General features: G+C 46.0%; 1 protein-coding gene and 1 pseudogene across 2 annotated transcripts in view; one reads left to right on the top strand and one right to left on the bottom strand.

Annotated features, from left to right (window-relative positions):
* DLG2 (discs large MAGUK scaffold protein 2) overlaps positions 1-23,934 on the top strand; it is a 1,048,787-nt gene that overhangs the window by 629,284 nt on the left and 395,569 nt on the right. The window lies entirely within an intron of this gene.
* LOC136646459 (5S ribosomal RNA) lies at positions 17,113-17,232 on the bottom strand (annotated as a pseudogene).

The raw sequence follows: 23,934 nt of genomic DNA, 5'->3' as shown, positions 1-23,934 counted from the left end.
ATTACAGATTGGAACAGGGACTGAGGCTAAGAGAATGGCTAGTCTAAGTGTACCTAGTGAGGTCTTTCCGGGACGAAGTGACTTATGAACCGTAGACCATCTGATGTCACACATTTCATTTCAATTGCCACCACGCTATGCAAGCTCTCTGTTTAACTAACATTTCAGTTGCAGGATTTGGAATTTGCTTGGTCCTGGAGGACTTGAAATGTATGGGTTCAGCCCAGACAAACTGAGTTGCACCTACCTCTCGTTATAATATTATTAAATTATTATATTATAATGCCATTGTACAAATGGATGGTAAGGCCACACCTGCAGTATTGTGTCCAGTTCTGGTCGCCGCATCTTAAAAAGGACATAGTGGAAATGGAAAAGGTGCAGAAGAGAGCAACCACGATGATTACTGGGCTGGGGCACCAGCCTTGAGGAAAGACTACAGCGTTTAGGCCTCTTCAGTCTAGAAAAGAGGTGCCTGAAGGGGGACATGATTGAGACATACAAAATCATGCATGGGAAGGTTAAAGTGGATGGAGAGATGCTCTTTACACTCTCACCTAACTCCAGAACCAGGGGACAGCCACGAAAGTTGAGTGTTGGGAGAGTTAGGACAGACAGAAGAAAATGTTTCTTTACCCAGCATGTAATTAGTTTGTGGAACTGTTTGCCACAGGACGTAGTGATGGAATCTGGCCTGGATGCCTTTAAGAGAGGATTGGACAGATTTTTGGAGGAAAAGTTCATTATGGGTTACAAGTCATGATAGGTATCTGCAAGCTCCTGGTTTTAGAGGTGGACTACCTCAGAGTGCCAGATGCAGAGGAGGGCACCAGGACGCAGGTTGTGTCTTCTTGTCTTGTGTTCTCCTGGAAGCATCTGGTGGGCCACTGTGAGATACAGGAAGCTGGACTAGATGGGCCTTTGGCCTGATTCAGCGGGGCTCTTCTTACATTCTTATAATTTAGTTGAAAGCGCAAAGTATTGCTGTATCGGAAGAGAGCGAAACACCTGCCCTGGGGTGAGGACGCCATCTCACACACCCCCACCTCTGTTTTCAGAATTATGTGAACTGCTCTAAGAGGCTTCAGTCTGAAAGACAGAATGTAAATGTAGTCCTGTCTCGGCATCTGCGGGGGTTCCATTCCCGGAACCCCCTCTGGATGCCAAAACCAGATAATGCCGAAACTGGATATTGAAGTCCATGGGTCAGGCACCCTGTAATCCTCCAAGTGTGACCAGAGCTCTGGTTGCATCTGTAGGGTCTTCTGAAGATTGGAGAGGCCTCCCCAACCCTCAGAAGGACTTCTAAGGCCCCCAGTAGGTTGAAAACCACAACTTCTGGTTTTTGGAAGGCCTTAGAAGGCTTTCTAAGGTTTGGTTAAGCCACACGCAGCTTCCCTGGCTCTCTGAAGGCCCTCTGGGCATGACCAGAGCACAGAGTCAGTTGTGTTCGGAGGGACCAGGTCCAGCTGAACCTGTGGGTTCAGAACCTGCAGTTAGATAAAACCACGGGTCCCGAATCTGCAGATAATCATTCTGGACCTGTAAATAATTACTGTCCATATTTGACCCACTTGGGCTTTTTCTGTGGCCCCGACAGTTGCTCTTCAGAAGGCAGGTTATAGGGCAGGGGTTGATGGTGGGAAGCTCTTCAGAGGCAGGGGAACGAGCTTGGTAGGTGGCTTGCGCCTATAGTCCATACAGAGCGGTCTTCTAGATATGCTGGGGAAAGATTACATGAACAAACTTTTTATCTTGTTCAGATTTTAAACAAAGCACCGCACCAGAAAAACAAAGCAGCGTGACATTTGGAGACCATCTTCCACACCGCTGCTCGCATTAATTGCTAGTTTGGGAGCTCCTACTGTGAATCAAATGGAGTTGGTTTGGATTTTTTGCTAATGAATTGCCTGCTTTATTACCACTGAGTAGCGGATGCTGTGTTTTTCTTAAAAGCTAAAGGAAACTGAAGGCTTTTGGCTCGCCTTCTCTCTCTGGGTCTTGCCACTTTTTAAAAAGAAAGCATTAGCACCTTCAAACCACTGCGGAGTCCGTTCTGTCCCTGTGCTAAGATTGATTCCCTCTGCTTGCCTGCGTTTACTGTCCTTTCTCATTCTGTTAACATTCACAATGCTACTTAGAAATGCAATTAATTCAAATATGTGTCAGTGCTTCATGGACTCTCACCCCACTCCCCAGTTCTCTTGCTTATTTCCGCAGTTCAGAAATGCGTTATGAAAAAGGTGTACCCAATAAGTCAATGTAACTGCCTTTACCAGCACTCATGCAGTTGATGATGTGAGACTTCTGCACCCCTCTAAAAACTTCCAGTTCGGGCTTCTTGACTGTTCGAATGGCTCTGGCACTGTGTTTGACTGTGACAGAATGCCCTGTCTGGTTTGGCTCACCTCGACATTGTACTCCTTGGCAGAAGTGTAAAATGGAACTAAGGAGGAAAGCACTACACCATTTTCTGTGAGATCAACCGCAAGAAGAATTGCAGACCTTTCCACCAATTAGAAAAGGCTGTAGATAGTTTAGGGCCCAATCTTAAAGAGTGCGCACCCAGCTTACCACCGGCTTGCACAGTCGCAAACATACCATAAGGCATGTTTGCGGTCCGAACACTGGTGGAGCACCAGAGCTCCGACGCTTGGTGGTCCGAGCAGCGGAGAGGTAGGTGGGGCTTGGGAGAGGTGGGGAGGAGACGTTCCAGGGTGGGGAGAGGGCAGGGAGGAGGCGTGCCAAGGGGAGGCAGTGGGGCAGGAGGGAGGTGGGGCCACCGGACACGGAGGCTCTTTATTCTACACCAACTCTCAGGTTGTCATAAAATCGAGTAGCCCCATTGCGGGGCTACCCACATTACCTGGAGGAAGGGGATGAAAGTCCCCTTTTCCCAAAAAGGTGGTGACAGTTGCCTGAAGCATGCTGGATGCAGCAGCAGCCATTTTCGGCACTGCTGCAGCCCCGTGTGCTAGACAGCTCAGGATTGGGCTTCCCCGCAGCGACCATAATTGGAGTCCTCTGTGCACCATTTCTGCACCTCTTAAAACATATGTAGGTATGAAGTAGCTTTAAATATATTGCCATAAACAACCTTTATGGGGGTTATTAAAACTTCAGGGAAAGTATTAAATTTACAGCCAGCCCACACATCTATTCGTTATCTTTTCTCTTCCCTTCATGTTCTGTGAAACCAAAGCCTTCTTCTGACAGGATAAAAGGGCTGAATCTTAAGCAAGGTGTAAAAATTAATTTGCAGATAGAATTCCTGGCACTTAAGGAATGTATAGTAGAACATTGCACATATCACGCTGGCAGATTTTGGACGGTTTCTATGGAGTTATGTTTTGGGGAGGGAAGCAGGGGCTGGTCACGCATGGGGAAGGATTTGATTTTCCTTGGCACCAAGTGCATGAGACGGGTTTGGAATGATAGGAGAAACGACACATTGGGAAGACTTGGGAACACTTTTAGACATGCCATCCCAGGATTGATGGGGTTGCCACACAGACAATAGTCTGTTGTGTGATTCTGCTTTATTATCGACCTGGTGTGAGCTCACGATGAATCAGGACGTGCTGTGAGTGGAGTGGCAGAGTCTCCCAATGGAGTCCTCTGAAAAACGTTGCCACACAAGCACTCACAACCCACATGCTTTTGCTGGTGCGCCTTACATGGAGGTGGTGCTTTTTGAAGGACTCAAGTGGGGAGGCTCTGCCCTGCTATGAATGCTATGAATGCAGTCCGAACTTTACACAATGATGGTTGATCTTCTTGGAATAGTTCTGAAAACAAAGAAATGAATCCAGCTGGATATTTGTGATAATGACCAATTGTGGATAAAAACAAAATAGGATAAATTTATGAAGGCCAATCCAATGATATTGGATTGGATTGAATTTATGGAGGCTATGCTGTAATTTTCAGAAATGTCTTGCTTTCAGCATTATCTGATACGTACACAAGTATGTGGGACTAGATCATACACCCACTTGTATCACTTGATTTCTTAGTAGTTCGTGACTAGCAGGTGAACCGACATGGTGTGTGAAAGTTCTGATCTCTCATGTTCATTAAAGGAGGTTCATTAAAGGAGGTACGTGGGGCGGTGGCAAGAAATAGGGCCTTCTCAGTAGTGGCACCAACATTATGGAACTCCCTTCCCCTTGACTTGAGAATGGCTCCCTCTCTTGAGACTTTTCGGCGAGGCCTGAAGACCCTTCTGTTTAAACAAGCTTCTGAGCTCATGGCCTTTTTAACATCTTTTCTACATCTTTTAGTATTTTTTACTGGCCTGATTCCTTATGATCTGCTGCTATATGCTCTTTTTTACCTGACTTTTTATCTGACTACTGTTTTTATCATATCTGTCAATGTGTTATTATGTTTTTATCTGTTTGCTAAATCATGTTTTAATCTGTTTTTAACCGTTGTAAGCCGCCCTGGGTCCCTTTGGGGAGAAGGGCAGGGTATAAATAAAATTGTTGTTGTTGTTGTTGTTATTATTATTAATGTCTACCTGTCCCCCTTTCAGAAGTGGGAGAGGAGACCCTCTAATCTCCTAGTCTTGACTCTTCTCTCAACTTCCTCTCTCCATCTTTCCTTCTCTCTCTCTATCCCTTGTAAGGGCATCAGGCAAGGAGTCAGGAAGGCAGCTGTGGTCTTGGTCATAGTGGTGGAGCAGCCAAGCCACTTCCCAGGAGGGCCCACAGCATGGAGAGCTTGTTCTTGCTGAGCCTCATTAGGGATAGCCTTGGCTTTTGTAGGTTAGAGCCCATTTCATCAAACCCATTCCATGATTCATTTTTTGCAGATTCATTTCATGAATATGTTTTTTGCAGATTCATTTTGCTTTGATTCCCTGAATGAGCAGACATTAAGAAAATAAAATGAATAAAACTGAAGTGTTATGTTATCCTCTTTTGCCAGCTGTATGGGGACAGAGAAAGGAAAAGCAATGCAAATGTAGTGAAAGGGCTATGGATTTCAAGCAGTGGCATTCCTGGGGGGGGGGGAACGCTGTTTTTCAGGCACCTGAATGCCCATGTAAAGTGGCTTTGCTTCTGCAGCCATGAATGACCCTGAAGGTGAGAGGGTAGCTTTACACTGGCATTCAGGACCCTGAAAATCTTAGCATTTTGCCCCTATTCTGGGAACACTACTGAATGCAAGGGGTAGAAGGATCTGTGATCATTTTTATGTAAAGCTTAAACATAAGAGGTGAATACAGTCACATAATTGGGATACACAGCTATCAAGAACATATCTCTTTGTGCCCTTGCTGTGCTGTCTGAATGTGGCACAAAGACAGAAATATTCATCTCTCTCTCTTTTATATACAGACACACACACACACACACTTTGCTTGCTGAACTTGTTTGGCTTCCTTTGAAAATCCTTCAGATATCTTGCTTGCGGAGGAAACTTCAAGTTCACTTTTATTTTATATTTTAGACAAAATGAATAATAAATACATAAATGAAACTCATGGAGGAAGAAAACTGAAGCCCTAAATATACTGAAGTAGGGCAATGGTTCTCACTCCTTTAGCACCGGAACCCACTTTTTAGAATGAGAATCTGTCAGGACCCACCAGAAGTGATGTCATGACCGGAAGTGACATCATTAAGCAGGAAAATTTTAACACTCCTAGGCTGAAAACCTACCCACATTTACCCAGGAGTAAGCCTCATTTACTGTCATTGTTAAAAGCATCTTCATAGTAGCCTGTTAAAAGTACAAATCTGTGACATTTCCCCAAATACAGTCACATACCATCACATCACACCATGTTTAATGTATTAAAAATATAATATTGAAATGAAAGGCGACCCACCTGAAATTAGCTCACGACCCACCTAGAGGGTTCCAACCCACAGTTTGAGAAACACTGAAGTAGGGGATCTTAACTGAGTCCTATAGCCTGAGTGCGAGGCCAGTGTGATGGATAGAGGGGTGGAAACTATTGATTATAGTTAAGTTTCATACAGGAACCCTCTTCGTATGTTGCCTCTTGCACATTCACTGAGTACATGGGGCAGTGGACCCATGCAACCTATATTTGTCCCCAACATCAGCATGCCTCCTGACCCTGCTGGCCAACCTCCACATGCACAGCAGAAGATCTAAAAGGGGGTCCTGCTCACGTATGCATATAAGCTTTCCATCTAATTGGGAACCTTGATTGCAACAGGGTCCTGATTGTGCGGAGAGGATTTTTGCAGAATAACTAGGCTTGTGCTGCCCTTTACAACAGCAGAACACAGTTCCGTTGTTGTAAATGGTCCAGGAGCAAAGGTGAGCTGGTGGTGGGTTGGCAGAATGGGGCAACAAGAGGGAAGAATAGGGAGTTTCTAGGTGGGGAGGAGAGGTGGGCACGAGGAAGAAGGGGAGAGGGAAAGGTGGTTCTTGGCATGCACCAGGTCTGAACTCCATTCCCTGTCCTCTTCCCTCTCCCTTACTCTCCTTGGACTTGTGCCAGTAAAATAGCTGGCACAGATCCAAGCAGACACATTGGGGCAGCGGAGGCCTGCCCTTGGGGAAGGGAATAAAGCTTCCTTTTCCTTGAGGATGGCTTTGGACCACCATCACTCTGCAGGATTCAGTGTGCTCCACTGGCACAGTTGCAGTGGCAGAGAGGGGATTTAATTAGGACTGGGCTGAAAGCATACCAGCTGTATGTGAGATTTCACCCCACCCCCCACATCTTTTGCTGGATGTGCAGAGGGCAGGGCAGGGCAGGTGAGGCAGACTAGTATTTGGAGGGAAGCAGGCTAGTATATATTATCCTGCCTCCTGCCTCACATATGCACTGAACATGTAGTGGCAGTAATGTGTGAACAGGGCTATTTCATATGGCCCTTTACTTAGCCAGTACAAAGGCATCTGCAAATAGGGAAGTGTTTCAAATGAATTCGCGTGGAAGGTTGGTTGTTGGCGCGCAGGATACAATTAAGTCTTTTGCCATCAAGGAGGAGGTTTGATTTCAACGGAGCACCTTCAGCTTTGCCACATTTCATAATTAAATATTTAGTTGTGTATTAAATTAGGCATGCCATGCAATCATTGGGAAAGGGCTCTTCATTTTCTGCAGCATGAATGTTTTACAAGGAGCGGTATTGCTTCTGGTAAATTAATAATGAAGATTTTGGAGTTTAAACTGATTATTAAAATCTAAGAAAAATTAATTTAGGGATGCAAAGTCAACATCTAGAGCAGGCAATCCCAATTTGTTGTGGCATTAAAAATGTGCTAGTTATCAGTTAATTGGAATGACAGTTGAAAAATTAAAAACTGAAGCAATTTGGTATGTCTCTTGGGGCTGATTTCCATGCTACATATTCATAAGCACAGGTTCATTTCTCCCCCTTCACTCTTTTGCATTGCCAGCCATGTAGTGATGGCTGCAACCTGTGGGATGTGCCATTCAAGGACTCTTCAATCCCCCACCCCAAGCGAAGGTGTTGGTTACTCAACCAGGTCCCTGCTTAGGGTGCGTGAAGATGTACATTCCATGCCTTGGAACCTGGAAGCCCATGGCTAAGTATATCACCTCTCTGTGTACAAAATACCCAAAGGATTATATAACAAATGCAAGGTGTTTTAAATAATGAAAAATTACCCAAATATTGCACATGGAGGATGGGAGTGCATGTGTGTGTGTTACTATACTATACACTTACTATACTGTATATAAATTTAGGGTTGCTACACAAAACAGCGGCTTTGCGCCAAGCTACCCCAACACCAAATAAAACTTGTCTCATGCCCTACTTTCTGATCCCCACCAACAGAGGTCAAGAAATACATAATGGTGATAGGTCTCAAGGTAAGTTGTAGTTGATGTTAGGGGGGGATGTTAAATGGGACTTCCATTTTCTATGTGACATTCAGTTCCACCCTAGAAACTAAGCACACAATCATAGTTGAAAAGAGAAGCATGCCTGATCTTGTCTGATCTTGGAAGCTAAGCAGGGTCAGGCCTGGTTAGTACTTGGATGGGAGACCGCCTGGGAATACTGGGTGCTGTAGGCTTATACCAGAGTCTTTTGAGACTGAAGATTGCCAACCTTGGCAGTACAGTGCAGGCTCTGCATGCCAAAGCCTCAGCCCCTGCATCTGCAGTCCAGGTAGCAGGTGATGAGAAGAACCTCTCCTAAGACTTTGGAGATCTGTTACCAATCAGAGAACAGACAGTACTGTTCTAGAAGGACCAATGGTCTAACTAAAAACTAGTCCGTTGCATATAATCTGATGTGAAACTAAGAACATAAGAACATAAGAACAGCCCCACTGGATCAGGCCATAGGCCCATCTAGTCCAGCTTCCTGTATCTCACAGTGGCCCACCAAATGCCCCAGGGAGCACACCAGATAACAAGAGACCTCATCCTGGTGCTCTCCCCTACATCTGGCATTCTGACTTAACCCATTCCTAAAATCAGGAGGTTGCGCATACACATCATGGCTTGTACCCCATAATGGATTTTTCCTCCAGAAACTCGTCCAATCCCCTTTTAAAGGCGTCTAGGCTAGACGCCAGCACCACATCCTGTGGCAAGGAGTTCCACAGACCGACCACGCGCTGAGTAAAGAAATATTTTCTTTTGTCTGTCCTAACCCGCCCAACACTCAATTTTAGTGGATGTCCCCTGGTTCTGGTATTATGTGAGAGTGTAAAGAGCATCTCCCTATCCACTCTGTCCATCCCCTGCATAATTTTGTATGTCTCAATCATGTCCCCCCTCAAGCGTCTCTTTTCTAGGCTGAAGAGGCCCAAACGCCGTAGCCTTTCCTCATAAGGAAGGTGCCCCAGCCCCGTAATCATCTTAGTTGCTCTCTTTTGCACCTTTTCCATTTCCACTATGTCTTTTTTGAGATGCGGCGACCAGAACTGGACACAATACTCCAGGTGTGGCCTTACCATCGATTTGTACAACGGCATTATAATATTAGCCGTTTTGTTCTCAATACCCTTCCTAATGATCCCAAGCATAGAATTGGCCTTCTTCACTGCTGCCGCACATTGGGTCGACACTTTCATCGACCTGTCCACCACCACCCCAAGATCTCTCTCCTGATCTGTCACAGACAGCTCAGAACCCATCAGCCTATATCTAAAGTTTTGATTTTTTGCCCCAATGTGCATGACTTTACACTTACCGACATTGAAGCGCATCTGCCATTTTGCTGCCCATTCTGCCAGTCTGGAGAGATCCTTCTGGAGCTCCTCACAATCACTTCTGGTCTTCACCACTCGGAAAAGTTTGGTGTCATCTGCAAACTTAGCCACTTCACTGCTCAACCCTGTCTCCAGGTCATTTATGAAGAGGTTGAAAAGCACCGGTCCCAGGACAGATCCTTGGGGCACACCGCTTTTCACCTCTCTCCATTGTGAAAATTGCCCATTGACACCCATTCTCTGCTTCCTGGCCTCCAACCAGTTCTCAATCCACGAGAGGACCTGTATTGCAACTAATACAGGTTGCAATCCTATGCATGCTTTCCTGGGAGTAAGCCCCATTGACAATAATGGGACTTACTTCAAAATAGATATGTGCATGATTGGGACACTAACATTGCTCGTTCTTATGCCTTAACTTCTGCCTGGAATTCTGGTGGAATGGGGTGGCTTGTCTCTGAAATTATACAGCAAAGCATCTCTAGTGGGATTGCTCCACCTCTGTCTATGCTGCCACAGAAAGAGCACTGTGCCATTCTTGATTAGATTCCTTGAAAAAGATTGAACATCTAGTCAGTGTGAAGAACTCTGCTGTTGAGGAGTCTGGTGCAGGAGAAAGAACTTAAGCTATGGTGGTCCCAGGTTGTTAAGAGATAGTGTAAGTACCTTGAACATGCTTGCTTAAATGCACCCTTGCTTGGCATAGTGAAACATGCTTGCTAAATACACCCTTGCTTGGCAATACATATGGGCCCTTCTTATCTGCGGATTCAGGACTCATGGATTTGACTTACCATAGATCCCAAACTGTGTCTCATCAAACCTCCCTGGGAGGTGTTCTGAACTGTGGGGAGGTTGAGCATGCCCCGGAATGCCTCCCAGTTGCTTCTGAAAGGCACTTCTGGATTTTCGTCAAACTATAAGTGCCTCTTAGGAGCCGCTGTGATGCCTTCTGAAGCGTGGCAAGACCTCTGAGAGTCAACTGAATCAAGTCCTTTCCTGAATCAAGTCCTGGGCATGTAGAATAATGCAGTTCTGGGTCTCTACACCTTGGACTGTACTTTCAGCTTTTGGTTTGGAAGGGTGAAGCAGACAAAACTTCTGCCCCTCCTCACAAAGTTTGGCCTCAGCTTCCAACACCTTGTCTCTTGCCTGTTCTCTGCCTCCTATCCCTGTGACACACACTCAGAGTGACAGAGATAAATTATTTGAAATTGGTTAGCATTTCCTCCCCCCCCCCCCCCATAATTTTCTCCCTGTTTGACAAAGGCTTTCAAGCCGCATGACGCAATAATAGTGGAGGAAAATAACCGGTCTGCATTGAAACCTTGGGCTGCAAGCTGCTTTAGCTATCTCTAATTAAAATAGAGGGCTGTCTTCTTTGCCAACATATTGGGCCCAGCCCTAATCACGCTTGCCAATAATTCAGCATATATACTTTTTTTTTTCCAGATCAAAATTTTCTCTACTCTCTAGAAAATGGGTCACATCTACAGCAGGGAAGGGTGATTATTTTAATTGGCATAATTAACTTTTCTTGTAATTATCCTTGCAGCTTCGAAATGCCTGTGATTTCTCTCTTCTTCCCCCACCTCTACACATGTCCTCGCACATGGACACAATGTAGCTGCCTCACTCAGGGAGCTGGGCTTGCCGCATGTAATACTAATGAAGATGGCTTTGGAAGGGCTTAACGATACATAATTGGAAGTCAAGGTGCTGTAGCTTTGTGTCTGCAGGGCCTTAGAAGTCCGAGGCTTCCAACACTGATTGGAAGGTAATCGAATTAACTGCTGCCTTTTAAGCATTGCTTTCATTAAGGAGGATAATAAGCACATATTTATAAAGCAGTGTCAGCTTGGGATAATATCTGTTAATATGAAAAATCCTTTGTAATTAATTTTTTCTATAAATTATTGAACATGTTTAGTGAGTTTTTTAATGTGGGATCTTCAGGAGCGTAACCGTTTCACCAAATAAAAAGACCTGTCCCAGCAGAGGTAGTTAAGAAGATGTATGTTGGTATTTTTAGCTGTCATCAACCCTGGTCCTTTCAGATCCAACAAGGTCCAGACAGGAAGCTAGGAAAGAAGAGGAGAGGGAGGAATGTACTTACAGGCTCTAGGGAGGAAGAAGAGACAAGATTCTAATTGTTGACCTGGTCTCCTTGTTCCTCCCAGAGCTCATAGCATCAGGCTGTTAATCTCCCAGTACTTTTAGTATAGCAGAGTGGATTTTAGGGAAGGAAAGGGAGTACAATCTCCAGTGCTTGCTAGGCCGGTGCAGGCCCCCTTTATGCAGGCCATAAAGCACATTCACAATGCCTTGTGAGCTAGCTAGGCTGGTGCAAGGATGTGCATCAGCCTGCAAGTGCCGGATCCAGTAGCGGGGAGGGAAAGTTTGTTCCGGCGTGCCCAGGCTGGCACGGGGTGGGAGAGGGTAATGGGAGAGCGGAATATGGGTGAGGAGGGGTGTTTTGGGGCAGGGGAAGGCAGTCTGAGAGTTGGATTGTGCCTAGGAGGGGGTGTGGGACCGACTGAAACAGCGCAGGCCATATCCTGCATGTGGTTGGTCTGCGGAACTGCTTGCCACAGGATGTGGTGATGGCGTCTGGCCTAGATGCCTTTAAAAGGGGATTGAACAGATTTCTGGAGGAAAAATCCATTACGGGTTACAAGACATGATATGTATGTGCAACCTCCTGATTTTGGAAATGGGCTATGTCAGATGCAAGGGAGGTCACCAGGATGCAGGTCTCTTGTTATCTGGTGTGCTCCCTGGGGCATTGGGTGGGCCACTGTGAGATACAGGAAGCTGGACTAGATGGGCCTATGGCCTGATCCAGCGGGGCTGTTATGTTCTTATGCAAACCGCCCTCCCTGGCCCAAGCAGCGTCACATGGGCTGCTTGGATTTGCACCTGAGATTTTGCTGGTCCAAGTAGCTCCATAGGGGTAGCTGGAGTGCTACACTGGGTAGAGGGGAAAGTATCTCCTTAGCCTGAGTTACCCTCCAGCCAACTCCGAGCCTGCACTGGATACAACGCAGGTCACTTGACCTGCTTGTTTTAATGCAGGTTAGAAATGGGCTGTTCAGGGCTTAGGACCAGATTGTGCTGGGAAGTTCAGATAACTTTTTGCTTTTTCAAATGAAAAAGGGGGGGGGAGAGCACCAGGTGGAAATTCAAATTTCAAATTTTAAAGAAATTGAGAGTTGCCAGGTAATTCTATATGTTTACTCAAAAGGAAGTTTTCAGTTGGGTTCCTACCCAGGTAAGTGCGCAGAGGATCTCAGATGTCAGATAGAGAGACGGGCTTGTTAACTATGCAAATGTTTTTTTTCCATCGAAGTTTTAAAGACTCCAAAGGTAGCCATTCCTGTTTAATTCCTCACATTAAGCAGAGAAAAAAAAATTAATGCAATTATGAATAATTGGCCTTGCAAATTGCATTCTTTATGCACGGCAAAATGCACCATTAAACTGTGTGTGATAATTACAGCATCCCCAAAACCCAGGTTGCAAAACAACAACATTAATTCTCAGCAGCAGCTACAAGATGTTGATTTTGGATCCCTTTTTGTTTTTGAGTGGGGCGGTAGTGTTGATGGCCCTCGCCCACCCCACCACCCCAGTGCTTGCTGCAGCAAAGAACTAACTGAGGCAGACTCTAAGATTTTAGGCCTTTGAACTGCAAGACTTCATTTCGTCTAACAAACTGCTATTGGAAGTCACCTCCGTTTCCAAAGTGGAGTGCCGTTTAGCTCAGGGAATGTTTTTTTCAGGGAAACAAACCCAAGAGAGGGAAGAGGAAGCACCCTTACAATCACCTCCTCCTCTCATGCCTACTGGGCACATTGCGCTCTTTCAGTACCCCTGTTGCTGTATGGGAGTAGTGTCCCCAGCCCATTTAAATGTGCCAGGAGGAATAGGAACTCCTGTCAGTGGTGTATCCAGGGGATGCTGAGTCTATGGCCTGATCCAGTGGGGCTGTTCTTATGTTATCCGTACTTGTTATCTGTACTTGTTATCTGGTGTGCTCTTGTTATCTGGTGTGCTCCCTGGGGCATTTGGTGGGCCGCTGTGAGATACAGGAAGCTGGACTAGATGGGCCTATGGCCTGACCCAGTGGGGCTGTTCTTATGTTCTTAAACTACAATTCCCAGGAGGCCTTGCAGGTCTCTTGTTATCTGGTGCGCTCCCTGGGGCATTTGGTGGGCCACTGTGAGATACAGGAAGCTGGACTAGATGGGCCTATGGCCTGATCCAGTGGGGCTGTTCTTATGTTCTTATGTTTTTATGTTCTTATGTAGGGCATGAGCCCTAGGTGACATTTGAAGCTGTTCCTGTAAGTCAGGGAGCAACTGGAGCGCCTGGGTGCTCACTGTGGTGACACTGTGAGTGCACACTCTTGACGCTTCCCCGGAAGTGACATCACATGTCAACAATATGCCATTGCTGCCTAGAGCCCAACAGCCCCAGTGCGCCACTGGCTCCAGTGTAAGGGCCAAATCCTATCCAGTTTTCCAGTGTCAGTGCAGCTGTGTCATTATGCCGTGCACTGCATCCTGTGGTGGGGAGGCACTCACAGTTGCCTTCTCAAGCTATGGGAACATTTGTTCCCTTACTTTGGGGCTGCATTGCGGCTCCCCCAGTGCTGAAAAGTTGGATAGAATTGGGACCTAAGACTCACATGAGTGTCACCTCCTTTTATTTTGCCTTGCCTGTCAATCAGTCTTTTGTGATCAGTAAGTTAGAGAGGGAGATAAGTGGGGTGAAGGAGAGTGAGATGGAGGGTAGGAAAGTTTGGGGGAGGTAGGGAACATGGGAAAATTGTGTGAATTGGTCTGTATACACACGGGAAGATGGTACTCCATCTCTGGTTACCATTAATCTTGTACACCAGATTTTTTTGTTGGTTTAGAAAGCATTTCTCCCCCCCCCCCCACACACACACACATTCTCCAGTTTTTCTTTCAGAGTCACAAATATTACTTACAGTGCAATCCTATCTTGCACTGGCCTAAAGTGGCTCAGCCAGAAGCAAAGGGAAGCTCTTCCCCTTACCCCCAGTTAAGCTACTGAAGCCCCAATTGGTGCAGCCCCACACCTCTGGAGTGGCATAAGTCCGAGGAGAGTGGAGCAAGTTGCAGCCGCTCTACATTGCTTGGGAACTAGGGCTAGGATCCGGTATATCTGCCAGATCCCAGCCCCACCTCCCATCCGCCTCTGGGACCACCTTCCGCCTGCCCTCCCTCTGCCCTGGAACACCTCCTTCATGCCTCCTCCCCGCCCACCCCAGAGCCTTGCATTGGCCGTGTTTGGCCAATGCAAGGCTCCCAGTCAGTCAGCACAGAGGCTGGATTCAGCCTCCACAGGCTGGCTCGCTTCCCTGGGTCACTCCCAGCCAACTCCCAAGGAGGTGCAAACGTGTTTTATGGCACGTTTGCGACCCTCCTGGGCTGGCAGAAGGGACTTGCACCAGCTCAAGGGCACCTTAGGATTGTGCCTTTAGAGAACCCCCCCCCCCCCCCAAGAAATATTACTGTCTGTTTGAGAACAAACTGCAAATGTTCTTCTAAACAGATTTTGGTTGTCTTGCAAACAGTAGCGAGGGATGATATGTGAGCTTTCTGACGTGTTTCATCCTTTTGATAATGTAGCAGGCTCTGTTCTCCATCTTTTCATAATGTTCTGCAGAAATACTTTAAATAGCTTCTTGGGAAGCCACCTTTCCCGCAGTTGCCCAATTATTCTGTCATAACATTCTACAAATTAGAGGGGCACAAACAATGTACTTCTCTGACTAATGGTAATCGTGAGATGGTGTGAATAGAGAGACAGAAAGAGAGAGGGAGTGTATATGTGTGCATGCCCATGATCATGTGTGTGTTATTGCATGCATATGTGTTGAACTTAGAGCTCAGTCACAAATCCTCCTGAGCGCAATGTTTGTGAATTTTGAGAATGCTGAAGTGAGAACCAAGGCCATGTTGGGGAATGGATAGAATTTTTTTTTTTTTAATGTTTTGAATGAGGTAGCTTACTGCTGTCTGGCTGCATGCAATAAAGTGTCATTTAAGTGTTATTTACCCCCCCTTTTTTTTTTTTTGCTGAGCAGACAAAGTGATGGGAACTATCATAAGAACATAAGAACAGCCCCACTGGACCAGGCCATAGGCCCATCTAGTCCAGCTTCCTGTATCTCACAGCGGCCCACCAAATGCCCCAGGGAGCACACCAGATAACAAGAGACCTCATTCTGGTGCCCTCCCTTGCATCTGGCATTCTGACATAGCCCATTTCTAAAATCAGGAGGTTGTACATGCACATCATGGCTTGTAACCCTTAATGGATTTTTCCTCCAGAAAAATCCCCTTTTAAAGGCGTCCAGGTCAAACACCATCGCCACATCCTGTGGCAAGGAGTTCCACAGACCAACCACACGCTGAGTAAAGAAATATTTTCTTTTGTCTGTCCTAACTCTCCCAACGCTCAATTTTAGCGGACGTCCCCTGGTTCTGGTGTTATGTGAGAGTGTAAAGAGCATCTCTCTATCATATTACATGATCATCTTCCTATCAGTGATTTTGTAAAAATCATTTAACAGCATGGGTCCCACATTTGAACATATATGGTGATATCCCAAAATAATGAAATAGAGGCAATATTGATCAATATGTCAAATTGCAAGAACAGATAGCTAGAAGGAATCTAATTATGACAATCCTACACATGTACAAGGTTATTAAAGGTTATGAAAAGAGACACAACATACCTATAATACATTACCATATTCTCTCAGAAAGGATCTTTTTGAACTAGTAATGCACCTCTCTTCCACCTGGGACAAAAAAATACTGGTAAGATCAAGAGGAAACAGGCTCCCATGGGAGTTCCTTTAAATTGATTGCAAAAACAGATGTCTTTGTTTAGGGCAGCCATTTTCAACCACTGTGCCGTGGCACACTGGTGTGCCGTGTCTAGTCTGCAGGTGTGCCGCAGCAGTTAGGGGGATGGTCATATATTAGTAGAACCAATGGGGATGTGAGCCCCCCACCAGCAGCATGGTGTGCCTTGTCAATGGTCCAAAAACTGATGGTGTGACAATTTTAGTGCCTTGTCAGTGTGCCACTATATGAAAAAGGTTGAAAATGGCTGGTTTAGGGGGTTTGGGTGTAGAGTTAGTTGGTCACCCTCCCCTGCTCTTTATGGTCCAAATCCTAACCAACTTTCCCACACTAACACAGCTGTGCTAATAGGAGATGTGCTGCATCCTGCTGTTGGGTCATTGGCAGTCATGGAGGCCTTCTCAAGGTAAGGGAATGTTTGTTCCTTTGCCTCGGAGCTGCATTGCCCTTACCTTGGTGCTGAAAAGTTGGTTAGGATTGTGCTGTTCAATTTATCTGGTTGCAAAAGTGAAAGTTTTTAAAGTGTGTGGAGCTGCATTTCAGATTTTTTTTTCACTGCCTAAAGAAGTGTTATACTAAAAAGCTTCCACATTGTCCCAAGATGAATCAAGATGTATGAAATCCATTACTTTGCTTTGTCACATTCTCTGACAGATCCATCAGTAACAATGCCGAACAACTTGATATGTTTCTATCAAGAAAAGGCTTTCTTAACTCATCACAGGGATATGTGGGCTTCCATTTGCAGACAAGAGCAATGCCTAAAGTTTACTTAATGCATTTAACTGGTCTCCTAAATCATTAAAATGAACAATGACAGCGTTCTGTCCTAAAGTTATAGCTTCTGTTGAAGTAGTTAACTTCAAGAAAATGGATTCTTGTCCTGTAGATCAGTAGAAAGATGGTACTTAGTTTCCACTTGAACCTACAGTTTATGAACCAAAATCTCATTCTGTAAAAAGTTAAAGTACATCCACATTGTTGTTGTTGGCAACCTTCAGTCTCGAAAGACTATGGTATAAGCCTACAGCACCCAGTATTCCCAGGCGGTCTCCCATCCAAGTACTAACGAGGCCTGACCCTGCTTAGCTTCCAAGATCAGACGAGATCAGGCATGTGCAGGGTAACAGTTGCTGTTAGAGACCCAAACAAAAAAGAGCTCATTTTAATTGCTTGAGAAATGAAACATGAAGTTGCCTTAAACTGTAGCAGCTGGTTATTCCTTCAGGTCCAGTATTATCTATTCTGGTGGTTGTTATTGTTTATGTGCCACCATTGCCTTACACATGCCTGATCTTGGAAGCTAAGCAGGGTCAGGCCTGGTTAGTACTTGGATGGGAGACCGCCTGGGAATACCGGGTGCTGTAGGCTTATACCATAGTCTTTCGAGACTGAAGGTTGCCAACCATTTGCTGGGTATGTGCTGGGTATATGGCACTTTATAAGAAGGAGAACATAGGACCCTGCCCCCAGAGGTCAACAATCTAGATATTGATGCAACAGAAGAAAGGAGGGAACAGCATAAAGGGGAGAAGGATTGTTTCAGTTCCACACATTTACCGTAAGTTTTATAATAGCAGGGTGACAGTTTAGTGGCTGTAGGAAATGGTTGCGAAATGGCCTCCATGGCCTGAGGAAAAGGTCTTTTCCAGTCCTTCTGGTTGAGGTTCCAGTCCTTCTGGTTCCAGTCCTTCTGGCTCAAATGAAGATGTAGGGAATCCACACAAATCTATGTACCTCATCATCAGAAGCCTCGCTCCTTCTTAGCTAATGCTTGGTTGGTGGAAATGCAGAGCTGGGCCTTCTCAGGAACAGCCCCTCTACTGTGGAACTCCCTCCCACAAGATGTTCAGCTGGCACCAGCGCTACCCATTTGCAAAAGGGTAGTGAACACTTGTTAGTTACATCCGGACTTTTGTGGGTTTGCGCTTGCTAATTTGCTGTTCCTTCCGTTTTTCTTGCCACTGTTTGCTTTATTGCAATTTGGTTTCAGTGATCGTTTTAATAATTTATTGGCATTGATTTAGGTATCTTTTAATCTGCTGCTTTGAGCTGCCTTGGTGGTGGGACCTAGAGCAGGCATATAAATATGCTAAACCAGAGATTCTCAAACTCCTCCGGAGTAAAACTCCCCAGGCAGGGCCTCGGAGAGGAATTTTATCAGGGGGTACAGAGTTTCTTTTGGGCCCCTTCTCAAAGAGGGAGGGGTGAAACAGAATGGGGGGGTGGCAATGGGGGCAAAACAGGCAGGGGGAAAGTGGCACCAGCTGGAATAGTCTTTGCAGTCCAGATCCACAAACCAAAGAGCTACTGTAGCAGGTCAGTTTCCTCCTAGATGTGACACTGTTAAGGAATGTATGCAATCCTGGGCCTGGTGTGTATGGCAATAGTTGTGGCCATGTGCCCACAGTATTGCCCCAGCATCCTGCGTGGGTAGTGAGATTGGAGAATGTGAGATCCCAGGAAATTTCTGGGCCCCCTCCTTTGGCTCCTGGCCCCCCCTTCCTGACCCTGGGCTCAGGTACAAATTACCCCCTTTATCTCCCTCTCCTACGCCCTGTCCCCAGCTAAGTCTTTGTGGGGAAGGTGGGGAAGGCAGCAGCACAATCCCCAGGATTGTGTTGCTAACAGTGGCAAAAGGGGGTGCTTTTACTTACAGAAGGTTGCTGCAACATCCAGGAGTTGCGGGAACCCCATGCAGTCCTCCACAGGGCTCCCCAAGTCTTATAATACTGAGAAAAAGCAATCACAAACCACTTCTGCTTTCACAATCGCAAACTGGAAATGGTTTGCAATAGCTTTTTCTTAGTATTCTAAGAGGGAACCCTGCAGAGGGTTGTGTGGGGCTCCCCACAACTCCTGGATGTTGCAGCACCTTCTGTAAGTAAAAGCACCCCCCTTCGCCCCTGTTAGCGACACAATCCTGAGGATTGTGTTGCTGTCTTTTTCCTTCCCACTCCCCTTAAGGGGCCAGAGGCAGTGTTACAGGAGCTGGTGGATTGCGACCCACCAGTTTGAAAACCACTGTGCTAAATAAATGAAGTCCTCCTTGACTAATGGCCAGTGTCTACATTTATTTATTGTTTATTTAAGATATAGTTACCTTGATTTTCTCCTCCCAAAGGGAAGTGTCACTAAAGATCAAAACAACAGTCGTTTTGCTTACTGATAACCTAGCATCTGAATGTGAATCCTTTTGGTGAAACTGAAAACATTAATTCTGCTAAGCCAGGGCTCTCCAGACTCTGGCCCAATGGGCTGGGTCAGGTGCCCTTGCCAATCCCCCCCCCCTGTGAACGGAGCTTACTGTTCTGAAGGGGAGGCTTCCAATGTCACTGTCAATCACCTCCCATGTTCGCTATGCCTCACTGCCTCCACATTCTGCTGCCCCAGCAGGCTCTGCGCCAGAATTTCCTGATAAACACAGTGGGGTGGAGTGAACATGGGGGGGGGCAATCAGTGGCAACAATAGAAGACTCTCCCGCAGAACGGAAAGATCCGGTTGCGCCGGGGAGGCTATTTGCAGCACACATCAGTCTGTAATTTGGAGAACGCTGTGATAAGAGATGATATGCAGTGCCTTCTGGATTTTCTTGAATTCAGAGAGGAAGAGTTTTTGTAGGGTAGTTTGTGAAATTAGCATTTTTTATTTTTTTTACAGTTGTAGGTCCTGGAACAGAGAGCTCGATTTACAGCTCCAATACAGCTCCCTTACAGCCTCTGCACTTGGCATTTGCTGTCACTGTGCTTGCAGAAGAGACTTGAGATAGCTAAAGTTAGTTGATGTTGTAATGTAATAGGATACATGTAGGCATTACAGAGAGAAAATAAATGGAAGTGTTGGAACAAGATGCCTTTTTTATTTTTTGCTGGGAATCAATTTTCTCAAATGGTCTTAAAATAATACTGCAAAGGTTTTCTTGCCCAACAATATTTTCTGTATTAAATTTCACTGTCACCAAGTGTTTTGCATTCCATAGTGATTGTTGGATGAAAATGACATTTGCTGGCATTTATTTATTTGTTTATTTGTTTATTTATTTATTTATTTTATGTCTTCTTTCTGCCGCATAGTGGCACTTGAGGCTGCTCACAAGAGGACAGAAATTGTTTAAAAAGATATCAGTTATCTCTCAATAGCAAGGCCCAGATCTCAAAACTGCAGCAGTTTAAAAAAATACAAAGCATTTTGTATTCTACCAGCCCTCCACAGACCATGACAAATACTTTTGTTACATTTACTTTTCTTAGAAAACTTATACTCTACCTTTCCACCTTTTGAGAGCAGCTCACCTAAAAAAGTACCAACAAAACACTAAAAACAATGGAACAATCAATAAACAGTAACACTAAAAGCAGTCAGTAAAAACAGCAATATCCTAATTAAACTTAAGTACAGTACAAAACAGAAAGGTCTGCAGACCTCTGCAGAAGGCTAGCAAGGAGGGGGCAGCCTTAAGATCAAGAGGGAGAGAGTTCCGAAGATCAGTCACTACCAGAGAGTAGCGGATTGCTACCAACTGAACATCAAAGGGCAACAGCACCTGCAGTTGGGGCCATGTGTGATGACCTTAAGGGACAGGCAGACCTCTATGGGAGGAGATGATCATTCAAGAACTTGAACAATAGCCGTTATGTTGTTGATAATCAGCAAGAATAATCAGCACTTAGGAAAAAGTGGGAAAAACTCTTTGGAAAAAATTCTGTTCATCTTCCTGGAATCCATAGGAAAACCCTTGAGAAACCCAAACCTTCTGCCAACACCCCGTCACACCACACAGAATTAAACAGGTGGATAATAGATGAATAAAAAGATCATACAAGATGTTCCCAGGACTGGTACAATGCACTTGTGTGGGGGGAATTCTTTATCTGGGAACACAGCCAGCAAATGCCCTCATCCCAGGAGCAACCTACCTTTGGGGGGGGGGGGGAATCTATTACAAGATCTAAGCTTAAACCTCAGGATCTCTAGTCCTGTAGGGGCCCCAGAAGTGACTTTAGTCCACATTACTTAAAAATTGGGGGTCTACCATATGAGAAGGGATTTTGTCAGTGGTTATGGGCCCAATCCTCAACTGTGCGTGCTGGCTCACTGCCAGCTCACACTGTCACAAACATGCTATAAGGCAGGTTTGCAGGGGTTAGCGCCGGCCCAGTGCTGCAGCCCGCCCAGCGTGAGCCCATGCTGGTACAAAGTTGGAGTCTGGCAATCCGCCACCAGGCTCTCCGTGAGAAGAGCCTGGTGGCAGAGAAGTAAGTAGGGGTGTGGGGGAGGTGGGGAGGAGGCATTCTGGGGTAGGTGGAGGTGGGGTGGAAGGCATGGCAGAGGAGGGAGCATGGCGGGAAGGGGACAGGACTGTGGAGCTGAGTTCCACTAGATCTGGAGCTCTGTGTTGAGCCACACAGCCTGACACCGGATTCCTTGATTCTGTGCTGGCTAAAGATCTGCTGGAGAATTGAGCAGTCCCATTGCAGGGTTACTTTCCTTACCAAGCCAGCAGCTGCTGGGTTGTGGTCAGGATGCCACCGCAGCCATTTTTGGTGCTGCAGCAGCCCTGCGCAGCTCAGGATTGGGCTCTAAGTTCTTCTGTTCTTATGTTTTTAAAAAAATAATAATATGAATAATATAGTGTTCTGCCATGGAACAACCCTTTGCAGAAGTTAACAGTGTAGTAGGTAACAGAAGTTACCCACATCTTGTTACTGTTGTGATGGGACCCCCATAACAGCTCAAGGTTCAGAGTCCCAAAAATGTAGGTTCACCACTGCCTGCCTTTCCTCTGAATGGCCTCCTAAGATGATCCCACCTTCCAGAAAGGTCTGTATGGGATGGTGCTGAGTCTAATTTTGTTTTTTAACTTCTCTGGGAGCCTTGGCAGCTGAATGCATAAGGAATACATTTACGCTTTAAAATAAAATTTAATTTTGTTTGTCCTTTGCATGCAAATCAAGGGGCACCCTCAATAAGACACCCTGGGATGGGGGCTAGAAGATATTCAGTTATGTTGTCAGGCAGCAGAATTTGCAAAGATTCAGATGTAAATATGTTTGGAAATATTTTTTGTTCTTGTAAGCCCTGAGCTTTAGGCAGATCAGCAAGCAGGTACGCTAGGACAGTTGCTTAAGAAAGGGAAGTGAAGGACAAAGCAAGTTTATTGTGATTATTTTGGCTGTATTTAAAATAAATGCACATATATTAGTGGTCTGTCCAAAGCAATTTTGCAGGAGCGGGCAGGTTGCCTTTTGCATTTGTCAGTTGCAGAATCCAAATAAATGCCAGGGGGAGGTGCAGGTGCGGAATAATGATTGCAGCCAGTGGCATAGCTAGAAGGGGTGCAAAGCACTAAGTTTTGCAGGGAGCTTCACCGCAGCATGCAACAGCCCCTCCCCTTTGGAGTCATTTCAGGCAGTGGGAGCAAAACAGAAGCATATGCACCCACTGCCTGGAATGGCTCCGAAGGGGAGGGGGGCCACTTGCACACTGCGGTGAGGCTCCCTGCAAAACTTAATGCTTTGCACCCCCTCTAGCTATGCCACTGATTGCAGCTGAACTCCACCGTCATTTCAACTTGAGTAGTGGACAGCTTCTGTGCTGGATCATTTTGGATGCTACTTTAGCTATTTCTGCTTTAGTAGGAGGCAACCTTCAGTCTCGAAAGACTATGGTATCACACTCTGAATGGTGGTTCTGCAACAGCGTCTAGTGTGGCTGAAAAGGCCGATTCGGGAGTGACAATCCCTTCCACACTGGGAGCAAGTGCAGTCTGTCCCTGGTCTGTCTCCCTGGCTATGGGCCTTCCTTCTTTGCCTCTTAGCCTCAGACTGTTGGCCAAGTGTCTCTTCAAACCGGGAAAGGCCATGCTGCACAGCCTGCCTCCAAGCGGGCCTCTCAGAGGCCAGGGTTTCCCACTTGTTGAGGTCCACTCCTAAAGCCTTCAGATCCCTCTTGCAGATGTCCTTGTATCGCAGCTGTGGTCTACCTGTAGGGCGCTTTCCTTGCATGAGTTCTCCATAGAGGAGATCCTTTGGGATCCGGCCATCATCCATTCTCACGACATGACCGAGCCAACACAGGCGTCTCTGTTTCAGCAGTGCATACATGCTAGGGATTCCAGCTCGTTCCAGGACTGTGTTGTTTGGAACTTTGTCCTGCTAGGTGATGCTGAGGATGTGTCGCAGGCAGCGCATGTGGAAAGCGTTCAGTTTCCTCTCTTCTTCCTCTTATTTCTCTCTTATTTCCTCTCCTCTTATTTCTGCTTTAAACCATACCAATAGTTGTACCAATAGTTGTAGTGTGTGGGTGAAGAGATCCTTTGAATTCCAGATCGAGTGAGAGGTGGGCAATGGTATGTTTTTGGTTTGTTGAGGACAGGAAAACACTGGGAGCTTGAGCTTTTGTCCTTGCCTGCTCCACAGAGCACCACCTCCTTGCACTTCAATCTCTACAGAAGATATCCTGTTTTTTCTCTCCCCATGCCCAAAGTGTCCTCCCTATCATCTTCCCAAACCTCTGCCCTGTGGTGGATGCAATAGCAGCAGCTGGATGCAGTGAAGAGAGGAAATTTGCCCCTTTGTTCTCTCTCTCTCTCTCTCTCTCTCTCTCTCTCTCTCTCTCTCTCTCTCTCTCTTCAACTTATTGGGCTTGCAGTTAGCCCAGACTAGTCTCTCATGATTGCCTATGTACCTCAGTGCACGACAGAGGTGAGGTGCGAGTGGTAAAGAGGGGATAAACACCCTCCTCGCCTCTCCATACATGCTGCCAATATTTACTAGTTAAGGGAAGGGGGGATACTGGGAGGGGGAGTTGGGATCTCAAAGTGTTTCCAACTTTGAGGCTATT

Source organism: Tiliqua scincoides, chromosome 3 (assembly GCF_035046505.1).
Source record: "Tiliqua scincoides isolate rTilSci1 chromosome 3, rTilSci1.hap2, whole genome shotgun sequence".
Taxonomy (NCBI): Eukaryota; Metazoa; Chordata; class Lepidosauria; order Squamata; family Scincidae; genus Tiliqua; species Tiliqua scincoides.
The sequence above is the reverse complement of the archived record's forward strand: the minus strand, read 5'-3'. Positions and strand labels throughout refer to the sequence as shown.